Raw genomic sequence first — 12,505 nt, forward strand, 5'->3', positions numbered from 1 at the left:
TACTGTTTTCACAATACAACTCCTTTACGTTTTTTAACTAGCAAAGACAAACTCTATAACAACAATGCAAAGGTTCGTCTGTACTTTCTCCGCTTTCCAACAATACAGCTCTACACTTCATTTCTAAAATTAAGTCCGCATTTCTCTCATTGGACATCTGCTACATCGTTGGAATGGAAATGTTGCAGTCACTGTCTGGCCTACAGCGCACGATTGACCTCTCAGGTCACCAGACCTGACTCCATGCGATTTCAGTCTTTGGGGATGAAGGATACCGTCTGTGATTGTACACTACAAAACAAAAAAGTAACGCAAAGGAATATGGCTGTGATTGTATCTATAAAGAGTAAATGTTACTGAGAGTGCGACAAGAATTTGACGATCGGACTGATAACTACGTGATGTGCCAAGTGGCACAGACTACTTACATCCATTGTTTGTAAGGTGCCAGTTAATACATTGAAGGTTTTGCCAACAACTGTATTGTTCTTTATACTAAGTGTACACAACAAATTTCCATCATTTTGAATCACTCTGTACTTTCACGTTTCAAGAGTTTCGAAGCAGGTCTGATTCATTTGAAAATCGCTTCACTACTTATAGTTTTTCTTGACCTATTGGTCAGAATCATATAATTTACTAGGCCTACGCAGCAAAATGACGAAAAAATTAGATAGGCCTATATTCTGGATTGCACACAAAATTTGATTTTTATTAACTCAACAGTAAAACATATGTTTGGACGTTTTATAAACTGTACGGATTAACTACATACACGCAATTAACATTCCAGTTGGCATTCAGAAGTCAAACGCATCTAAAGAAACATATTAGTGAGTTACAATGTTTGAACAAACATTAAGAGCAAATTCCTTTTCACTTGGACATTGCTTCCTTCTATGTAAGCTACACGTAACAAAAGAGGTTTGTAACTGGTAGCAGACACTTCTCTAAAAAACGAGTGTTAATTCTTTAATTGGTTATTTTACGACGCTTTAACAATTGCTGTGATTATCTAGAGCAGGCCTGCACAAGGTTTGCGCTCTCCGAGCCGGCTCACAGCTCAAGAGCGGAATGCAGATATTAGCTGCGCTCTGTATAAAGGTGGACTGGAAGAAGGGGCGATCTCGTACGAAATGTACACAAAAGGAAGTACTATTACGAGTGTTTATGAAGTGAATCCCTGTTCAGTGTTTGCAAATCTATATTAATTAATAAAGAAATATTTATTTTACAGAAATAATAGAAATTCTATAGCTACTTATATGTACAATATCATTTTGATATATTTTTATTTATCAGTACGTCAGAACGGGGTTTTATGCTGTAGGCAGCTGAAAGGAACAGTAGCCTACTGATCGTAATGAAACATCAGTTACAGATGTTCGATGTCTGCCTTTATTAAAGTTGATTATAGAAAACAGTTACTCACAAATATAAATGTTGAGTCAAACATAGCAATCATTTTCACAGCCAGTCTGTGTAGTCGTGGATATTATTGCTAATGTTTAGTCTTGTAAATCTCAACCAGTCGACCTGGTTGGCGAGTTGGTAAAGCGCTGGCCTTCTATGCCCAAGGTTGCGGGTTCGATCCCGGGCCAGGTCGATGGCATTTAAGTGTGCTTAAATGCGACAGGCTCATGTCAGTAGATTTACTGGCATGTAAAAGAACTCCTGCGGGACAAAATTCCGGCACATCCGGCGACGCTGATATAACCTCTGCAGTTGCGAGCGTCGTTAAATAAAAAACATAACATAACAACATAAATCTCAACCAGGCTAGCAGTATTATTCAAACGATATTTAGCCCTTAGGTCACATTGAAGATCAATAAGTTCGGGCTGTAAATCGTTAAATGTTAAATGTTATGTTTCGTCTTTTAGATTCCTCCATACTGTACTGTAGCAGTAGGTAAGCAACGTGAAACAGTTACTGAGAATAGGCCTACACACTGCACTCCACTAGATAGCTGAGTGGTCGTTTCCCTCTCCTCTACCTACAGCAAGTCTATGTCATTCTGACGTATCTTCCTCTCCGTTTCGGCTAGCGGTAAACACAGCTCTCCCGCTCCGAAAGAGCGCACGCGCTCGTTGACCGCTGTTTGTGCAGGTATGATCTAGAGTCTGAATGAGATGGTGATGATACAGCGAAGCGAGTCCACGGCACAGCGCCTAAAGTTACCCAGCATTATATCTTAATGAGTTGAGCAAAAATGCTTAAAAACCCTCAACCAAGTAAATTGTCCCAACCAGGATTTGAACCCGGTCCGGGTCAGGCACGCTAACCATTACTCCACAGCGGTGGACGCGAGTGTTTATAAATAGTGTCCGAAACTTCTTTAAGAATGCTCTTCCCTCACACTATCCATGCAGTCATTTGGTTGGACGAACTGGAATAAAAACAGGCACTAAATTCGCTACTGCATACAGAAATTCTATACACAATAATTAATTAATTCTCGGTACATCGTCTTTGTTCGGGGTGAGCCAGAGAATTTCTAATTATAATTATCGTCAAAATCGGAAACTCGTACTACCCCAAGACATCACCCCAGCCTAGTTTTACTTCAATTTTAAATTGTTTAATTTAACGACGTTTGCAACTACCGAGGTTATATCAACATCGCCGGTGTGCCGGAATTTTGTCTTTTACATGCCAGTAAATTTGCTGATATGAACCTGTCGCATTTGAGCACATTTAAATGCTATCGACCTGGCCCGGGATCGAACCCGCAAACTCGGGCACAAAAGAGCAGCAATATACGGATGGCGCCACCCAGAGCGATTCCTACTTTTTTTTTACTATTAGTCTCTTAAAGATGATAGATGAAATTATAGCCTCGAGAAAACCCTTTACAATGTCTCTTTTGTCCACCACAAATTCCATCCAGACGTGAAAAGGAATCGAACTAGTACCGCCTGTATAAAAGGCCAGCGCGGCATCGCAGCTCTAAACAGTGAAAGCCAGCTGTGTGAAGTCTGTCGGTAGAGTCACAAATATTAATGTGCAGTGGACAGTTACATGAACGCAGTTTCTCTCAATAATACTCATGTTTAACAAATTCAAGATGGAACCTGGATTTATACTAAAGCTCCTAATCTCATCGTCACCTGCAGCATCTAACATTCTTCAACAGTGAAAAAAAAAATAAATAAATAAAAATAATAATAATAATAATAATAATAATAATAATAATAATAATAATAATAATAATAATAATAAAATACAACCTGCGTGACAACAGTAACAACTTATTTAATTACTTTCAATACGTACATTTTTTAAATTTCTGTGATTGCACCAGAATAGGACGCCAAAGAACATGGTGGAGGGACGCAGTCAACCAACTTTGAGCGGCAGCAACAACCAGTGCTAGTGAAATTGTGGACAAAAAAAAAACTAGGAATGTAAATATAGACCATCTGGTCGGCCCTTCTGATGGTCAAGACTCGAGCATCCCTGCCCAAGCAGGAGGCCTTGCCCCACTGGGGATTTACGGCTATTATCATTATTATTATTATTATTATTATTATTATTATTATTATTATTAACATTCTGAGCATTAAACTCAAACATTATTATTATTATTATTATTATTATTATTATTATTATTATTAAAATGCTTTCATTAAATTTTGGCACTTCCCTGTTTTTAGCCTTCAGAATTCACGTAAAAGTTTTAACACTGCCTTGTACTTTCCCATACCATACAGCCGTTCTCGAGTTACGAAGAACAGGTTATTTCAACCTATCGGAGAGCCGTGTGGTCTACAAGCGGCTTGAAAACATATCTGCTACTCAGCCTGTAAAAAACAACGGTGCAAGTGGCTCGGGCTATAATAACAACGAAAAGCAAGCCATCATTTTTTCTTCGATTTTGCATTCTCGTACTGCGAGTTCAATAGACCTCCTCGAACATCAATATGGAAGGACAATTTTAAAAACCTTACGGTATTCTCAACCGCAGCCCTCAGCAGATTTTCTCAACTGTATGTTGCAAGGATAAATCACGGGTCACATGCGATGAGGGTCAACACTACGTCTTTCTTTCCTCCAAGTCTAAGACAACACGTAACATTAGGACGGAATAAACAGCCTTGCCCTAGGCGGGATCTGAAAGTTAGCGAATTCTATTCCATGCTTGAAGTACCGAGCATTAGCTGCTGCGTACACCACGGCTAGCCCAGAGAATATAAGAGAGCTCGTAGAGAAAATGCGATTCCAAGAATACAGCTTTGGCCACCATGTGAGTGCCAAACCAGTACTGGAATACGTTAAATCAGAGGCTGAATTCTTTTTTGGGATATGGGAAGCCATCTTGTCCACAACACGTACTTGTTTCAGGCAATAAAAATGTAAGCAATAAAGAAATCGTAAGTAAACATTGTTCAGACTTACATGTACGGTTAGGTCTAATACTATGGTCTTAGAAATTTCTACGACTATTCTATTATTTTTTTATCTTCCAATACAGGTACGTGAAGAAAAGAAAATCACGACGAAGTGTGTCCTTTATGTATAAAGTGAAAGTAAAAGGACTTCAAACAAACGTATGCAAGCGCATGTTCATAGACTACATACCAGCTGTAGTGGAATATAGACTATCCAGAAGCAGATTAAAGATGGCAGCACAGCGTCGTGTAGTGACCAACGCAACAAGAGACACAACAAATATTGAACAGAATCTGTAGAAACTTTGATAGATCAACTACCATAAATATCAAAGCCACTAAAGTAGGCAACAGATTTCACATACATTATATTTAGATTGCGATGTTACCATTAAGGCCCTCTTCTCGGGGCACTATCGTAAGTGGTGTGAAGGAAAGTGAAACCACAAGAGAATTCCGACAAATTCCGGCAAATTTTTGCGAAAATTTTTATTGGTTTTAAGTTGCCGAACTCACATAAATTTGTCACTTGCAATAGAATCAATATTCATACAGGCCTACAAAAAGTAAGCCAGAGATGTATCAGTTCTATCTGCACTCCAGACACAAAGAAAAGTACATCTATAAAAGACAACTAAAGCCCGAAACAAAAATTAAGAAACTATCTCAAGACGCTCTGCATAAATCTGAAAAATATGAAGTAATGCATTGATATGATTGCATTAATTTGTAACACTCAATGTAAATATTGCATAATATTTTGTTTCAAAGTAAAAGTATCGGTATAAGATCTTCAATCAAATATAAAACCTCAACGTTTCTATAAGATCACCAGTCATTTACAAATATCCCTTTTTACTCCCTGATAGAATATGGTTCAAATTTAATAGTGATAATGATGTAGGTGGTAGAGACAGTATTTTAATTATTACAGCAGTCACTTCCAACTCAATGCTCTGTGACGTCATAGCGAGCTTCTCGCGTTCTCCCTCCAGATAGACTGGCAGGGCGCAGGTCCTGACCTGATCGTAGCAGTGGTGTGTGGCAAACCAGTTTAACTTAGCGTTTACAGTACCTAATAATAATATGTTAATGTCTTAGGAACGAGACAGGTACACGCTACCAGGGGGGTTTAACTCAAATGATAGATGTTGGATGCTCATAGATGTTCCATAGTTTGCCGCATGTGGTCAGGACAGCGCTGGCTGTATTTCGTTCACAGAGTTTGTAAAATTAGCAGTACAAAACTCTTTGGTTTCGAAAGTTCTTTGGTTATAAGTTTTGCCAATATGACAGTTTTAAACAGATATTATTAATATCCATTATTTACAGAATGTGTCAGTTTTATAATATTCGGATTATTATTACTATTACTATATAGCTAATTTGCATTTTCATTCGAGGACAAAGTAGCCATATTAGTGTACTGTGTATGACCTATTAACCTCATTTGTTCAGTTGATCAATTGTTGGATGTTGGCATTCCTATTCTGTTTAAATCTTGTGTAAATTATGGAATGGACGAACATGGCTGCTTAAGGAAGAAATTTGAACAGATCGAGTTAATTGAGAAGTTACTGGTGCTTTCCTGCAACGAGAAATAATTCGCAACGTTAAAGGTAAGAAAGAAATATGTTTGAGATTACATCTACACGGTTCAACTTTTCTTTCAACTTCACACATTCAAGCAATGCCTGCAAGATTGGTATTTAATAATAACGGAAGTGCACACAATGTGCAGGCTAATATATTATTTTAGCTTTCGCTGCTGCAGAACTTGGTCAGTGAAACTATAATCGGTTTTTACACTCCATCACATGGTATTTTAATATTAATATGACGTACCTTGTAGATAGAAAATCTTAATGTACCTATCTTAATTCAACATGCGCTTTAAACTTGATTCTTTCAATATTCTTCCCAGACTGCGTGCGTACGAGCATGAAAAATTGAACCGTGTAGATGCAGCTTAACTGCACCGTCATGTTTTCTAATTTAAACTGAATTCTTCCATCATATCTTAAACGTTTATTAAACTGAGATCTGTAATTGTTTTCAGGGATAAACTTCAGAACGCGATTACCTTCCTTCTACCACTACCAAATGATGAACTGACTTCTGTGTTGAATTACAACAGTGTATTAGGCCTAACTGCAATTACGCCAAGAGCTTTAAAGGTAAGCTAACAGAGTTAATATACACTTTGGGTATGAACGAACATCTTATTTTTGTATATAGCTAAGTTAAGTTGGTCAGACATCTTAAAATTCGTGGGACAGAATCTGATATGACTAAATATCTTGTTCCCGGTGTAATTCTTTACAGTTGCGTTACCAAAGGATGGCGGGATACCTTAGCTTGGTAACGCAATAGTAAAGAAGTGTTCCTGAAAAGATATATTTTAGAAATTTGACTTTACAGTTAACAGTAGTACCTTTACTGGAATAATTTTGATAAAATAAAAAGAGTTAAATTGCCGGAGATATTTATTATTTTTATAGACTCGTGGATAGAATTCTTCCAGGAATATTTCACAAACGTTGATTATACTGCAATCCTTCAATTGTTCTATGAAATGTAGTGTTATTAATACATTATATGATACTAGGCTACTGCTGGTTTGTTTCAGTTAATAGAAAGACAAATGGCGGAGTTTTACACTGTGAATGTGCTGCAGTGTACTGTCAGAAATCGGATAGTAATGAAAAGACCTGGTTATTCCTGTTTCCTGCGCCAAGTAATGCAGCACAGCTTAAAAGGTAAGCAATGCCGTTAGCATAAGCTCAATGCAAAGATGCCCTTATATATCATCAGTAAATAGTCAGGGTTGGTAAACTGTAGTGGTTTTTAAATTTAGGTGGGAATTATTTGTCAAATTCATATTAATTTATTAAAATGAGTTTTTGCCTTCTTTTGTAATTCATTTAAACTTAATTTGTGCATTAGTTCCTACATAATTGTGTATTTTGTTAATGTGTTATTTTAAGTAATTAACAACATCGCTTCAAAAATAATTTACTATGTTTACACATAGGCCTCATTATTAATACATGAAGAGTTACAGCACTAATAACCTGCACTTAATGATAATAATAATTAGCTTAGACTTAGGCAAGATATTATGCTCAGTTTATTATTCATTAGAAAAAAATTCAACTATTTAGGGAGATTAATATTTACAAATAAATTTATCAGAAGAGCTTAGCATTGTGTGTTTTCAGAATAAATACGTAGTCCATTTGGCATTGTGCAACTTTTACTTTGAATATTGTTATGAGCTACAACTATTCATTTCAATCCTCAACATCATACTGTGCTTTAATTAGGTGGTGATTCCGAAAGTAGGCTCTACTTGACTACCTGTACCATGTGTTCTGATGCTCCTTAATTAGGAGTTGGGAAAAGACATATGAGAAGCAAACTTTCAAAACCTGTCCATTTCTTCAGAAAATGCTAGAATTATATGTCTGTAATAAACAAAGATTTTTCTGTGGTGAAATTTTATATGAATTCATAGGAAGAAAAATATATTTCACCATAGAAAATATTTTGTTCATTGCAGAGATGCAAGTTTGCTACTCATATAATATTGCTAATAGTTTTAAGAAGCAGCAGAACAGTCATATGTAAAAACGTTTATATTTTTTTTTTTCAGGAAGTTAATGTCTCATCTTAATCATGTTAGGTGCATTTAATTTTAATCTGTGATTTAAGTAGTAACAATTATTTGATGTAAATAAAATGAAAATTATTTTATTTACATCATGATTAAATCATTAATTTAAATTAATACCAACCCTGGTTTGTGTATTTTTTTAAGATAATAATAGAATTTTGATTGTAACAGGTACCACATGTGGGCTGCTGTGGCAGAAAATCCTCATCCTTACAGAAGGGCCTATATATGTGCAAGCCATTTTCGCAGTAATCAGTATAACGGTGACTTCAGATATAACTTACAAAGAGGGGCCATTCCATCAAGGGATGCTTGGTATCCCACTCAAGAACTACGACCCACTTCATCACCAGCCTACTTACATTAACCTTTTTCACCACCTAACATAATTGCTTCATTCATTGCACTTCACTGTGGCATCAATTTGAACCTGTATTCTCTTTCATTGAGTGATTCATTCATTGTCTTTTTAACAAAATTGTGTTTAATTTTGTTGAGAAGTGTATGGTAATGGACTTCATTTATTATTATTATTATTATTATTATTATTATTATTATTATTATTATTATTATTATTATTAAAGGTAAAAGGCGAAGGTATCCCCGTAACATGCCAAGAAGGCATTTGGGGAGCATGGAGGTAGAGCCCCATGCTTTCCATGACCTCGGTACTAGAATAAATTATTATTATTATTATTATCATTGTTATCTCATTTCGTTTAATGAGTTGATTTCTTCAGTTAATTGAAGGAAAATAAGGGGAATTCATTCATTCATCTGAAAAAAAAAAAAGTAGAGTACTTGACTTCTACATTATAAGCAATATAATTTTTGTAATATATAGGGCAATGATAAATCTAACGATCTTTAAGACCCTAAGTTAACATTACATAGTAATATAAATACTAATAATACTTACTAGTACAATGAGCATTTCAGTTGTGTCATCTATAGGGCATAGGAGGAAGTCCAGTGGCAGCGATACGAATCTGCAGCTTCTGCAACTGGTGAGATTTGGGTGCATTATTTAGAATTTTTAGAGAGTAAATATGTTGTTGTTTTCTAATGTCAGGCGTTTGACAATAAAGTCATTTGACTTCTTGCACTACAATATTTTTCAAAGATATTATCATTACCAGAGTAAATATGTTGATGTTTTCTAATGCCAGGCATTTGACAATAAAGTCATTTGACCTCTTGCACTCCAGTATTTTTCAAAATTATTGTCATGGTCAGCCACTGAAGCACAGATTTTGAGGTGTTCCGAATCCATTTCTTAGTTTGAGTAGCACAATGGACAGTTAGGAGACTGATATTTTCCAATTCTATGCAGCAAAATAATCCCCCAATCTGATTTCTGGGCGGGACTACTTTAATGGTACAGAAGCAACTAAATTTTTTATAATGGAATGCTTGTCGTATAACATCAGCTAAGAAGAGAGTAAATATGGTACAATATTTTGTCTCATCTCACTTTATAGATCTCTTGGATATGGAACAACAAGTTTTGACGGAAAAATCATTGTAATAAGTGAATGTCTCAGGAATCTTCTATGCCACATCAATAAATTTAAGAATACAGTTATATCCAAAGCAGCTATTCTATCAATAGTCTCTAAATACATACTTTCATCTCAAACAGCAGAAATAACTAAAATGCTCTCTCAATTAATATCACTCAATAAAAGAATTGTATTCCAGTGGATACCATTCCATTGTGGAATCCTGGGAAACGAGAATGCTGATGCTTTAGCGAAGAAGGGCAGCACTGCTACTTACAGACCTGTTACTAAATCTACGTATTACTCTGTGAAAAGATTTATTAAATCTACATACTTAGACTTCAACAAACAAAATTTGATAACACAAATCTCGAGGGAAAAAATGGAACTCTCTGCATCATAATCCACAGTTAATTCCCGATTTACCACGAAAATCGTCTGTAGCTGCATTTAGATTGACAACAGGCCGTGACTGTTTGGCCAAACAAACACCTGCATAGAATTTGAATATATCAGTCCCCTAACTACCCACTGTGCAACTCAAACCTAGAAATGGATTCGGAACACCTTAAAATCTGTGCTTCATTGGCTGGCCATGATAATATCTTCGAAAAATACTGGAGTGCAAGAGGTCAAATGACTTTGTCAAACCCCTGGCATTAGAATACAACAACAACATATTTTGAGCAATGGGGCCACAACCAAATCAAACACTCAGTATCAAAGCTCAAAATTATGAAATGTTGCGAAGTATAGACTTATCTCTAATAAATTGTATTGCACTTTTTCTAATATGTTGAGTGTTTTGAATCAACTATACATCAGAGAATGAAAAATAATTTTTTTACTTGTATTTCTTAATGGTGTTTTTATTAAAAGTCTAAGTTAATTTTATGTCTGTTGTATACAAATAGTTTTCTTTGTATTCTTTATCAGTGGTGATTATTGATTACTTAGATTTTTAATATCCATATATTAAACTAATGGCAGTTACTTTTAAAAATAGATGTTCAGCTCTGACAGTGTAAAACAAATAAAGTGTTGTTTTATAAATGTTTATGAACGTGCGTTGTACTATGTCACAGCAAAACATCTTATGACTATTTTCAAGCTAATGTTTGACATAAAAAAATTAAGAGCGAATTATAATTATATAACTGACCAATAATAACTTCGAAGTCAATATTCCAAAGTCAATCTTTGTTTTCATCTTCCAATACATGATACATAACATTAGTTAAAAATAGTGCTTAAGGTGTTTTGGAGAGAAGTATCCTATCCTATTCGCATCCTGTATCTCAATTACATATTTGATCTAGAAGATGCAAAAACTTTTATTAGTCAAATTTGATAAATTAATTTAATAAAAGGGTTAAATGACTGTGTTAAAAGAGGGAGTGTGTTAATGGTTTTCAGTTTCATGTTCAACCATTATATTTATATTCACATGTTAGAACAAAAATGTGATATAAATATTGTGGTTAAACATGTTATTTAAACTGATAAACCATTACACACTCCTTTGGCGATATGAAAAATGCCAGTATGTGTTGGTATAATAGGTATCTGCAGTACCGATCGTGCTCTAATGTTGGCATAACGGATACCTGTAATACCGATCGGGCCGTGTAACAAGGGATGTAGTTCCGCATTCTGCCGCTATGTGTAACGAGATGTAGTTCCGATGTTTTGCCGCCAAGTGTCTTGACGTCGCGTCAATAGCGTGTCGAAGGTAATGCATTGAGTTGGGGGTCTTTCTATTTATTTGTCTATGCACGCTACTATCTATACTAATAATAAATCTGTAAGCGAAATATTTCTGGTAATTTTCGCTTTTCTGAAAATAATTGGTGTTAACATGTATAATTAATCATCCTGAAACCGAAAATCGCTTTTTTCAAATTTTTGTTTGTCTGTCTGTCTGGATGTTTGTTACCTTTTCATGCGATAATGGCTGAACGGATTTCGATGAAAATTGGAATATAAATTAAGTTCGTTGTAACTTAGATTTTAGGCTATATGGCATTCAAAATACTTTATTTAAAAGGCGGGTTATAAGGGGGTCTGAATTAAATAAACCGAAATATCTCGCATATTATTGATGTTCGTGGAAAATGTTACATAACAAACGTTTCTTTTAAAATGATTTCCGATAAGTTTTATCCCGGGAGAAATTTTGATAGGACTGATATTTAAGGATATACAAAAGTTTTAAAATAAAAATGCAATACATTTCCACCGCCGCCTCAGATTATAGTGACATCGTTCTATGTGCAAAATATTACATTTTTAGTAGGAAGAAAAACAAAATTTATTCATTCTATGGCAGTGGTGCATAGGAGATCGTGAATTCTTACATTTTCTAAAGAAGAAATATAATTAAGTTATATAGGCCTATAGTAGATTGTATTATTTGCTGCATCACTATTTAAGTTATTTAATAGAGCAAAAATCTGAAAATCGATATGACATAGGAGTTATAGCAGGAACAACGACGATGGCTACAATGAAATCAAAACAAATGACTCCGTCTGTTTAATATCAATATTAATATACAGAGGATATTCTGTGTGTTTGCATGAAGTAATCTCAGAATCTAATTAACCTTCACTATTTGAAATTTGTAGTTTCTCTAGATGGATGTAATGCTACAAATGTGGACTGAGGTAAGATGAAAAGAAATCTGTACGCACAGAAAACTTGATATTCTGTCGAAATATTGTATAACTTGATTATTACAACTTTATTTGGTCCACATAAAATGCTCTAATTTTATCCACATAAAATATTATAATTTTATACATTCATTTTACCATGGAGATCACTGGAGCTGATTTATTTTAAAAGATGTCATGAAATGGCGTTCCTGCGCTCATAATTTACCCACAGTCGTTTCCTGTGTTTCTTAAAATAATATTTATGTAGGGTACCTCATG

The 12,505-nt window shown here is 35.0% G+C and overlaps 1 long non-coding RNA gene across 1 annotated transcript; it reads left to right on the plus strand.

Annotated features, from left to right (window-relative positions):
• The first annotated feature begins 5,532 nt into the window (after positions 1-5,532).
• On the plus strand, positions 5,533-10,626 carry LOC138705732 (uncharacterized). The gene is made up of 4 exons (XR_011333738.1): positions 5,533-6,010; positions 6,451-6,568; positions 7,021-7,150; positions 8,239-10,626. It is a non-coding gene; the product is annotated as an uncharacterized lncRNA (long non-coding RNA).
• Positions 10,627-12,505: the final 1,879 nt, after the last annotated feature.

The sequence above is a fragment of the Periplaneta americana genome, chromosome 9 (genome assembly GCF_040183065.1).
Source record: "Periplaneta americana isolate PAMFEO1 chromosome 9, P.americana_PAMFEO1_priV1, whole genome shotgun sequence".
NCBI lineage: Eukaryota > Metazoa > Arthropoda > Insecta > Blattodea > Blattidae > Periplaneta > Periplaneta americana.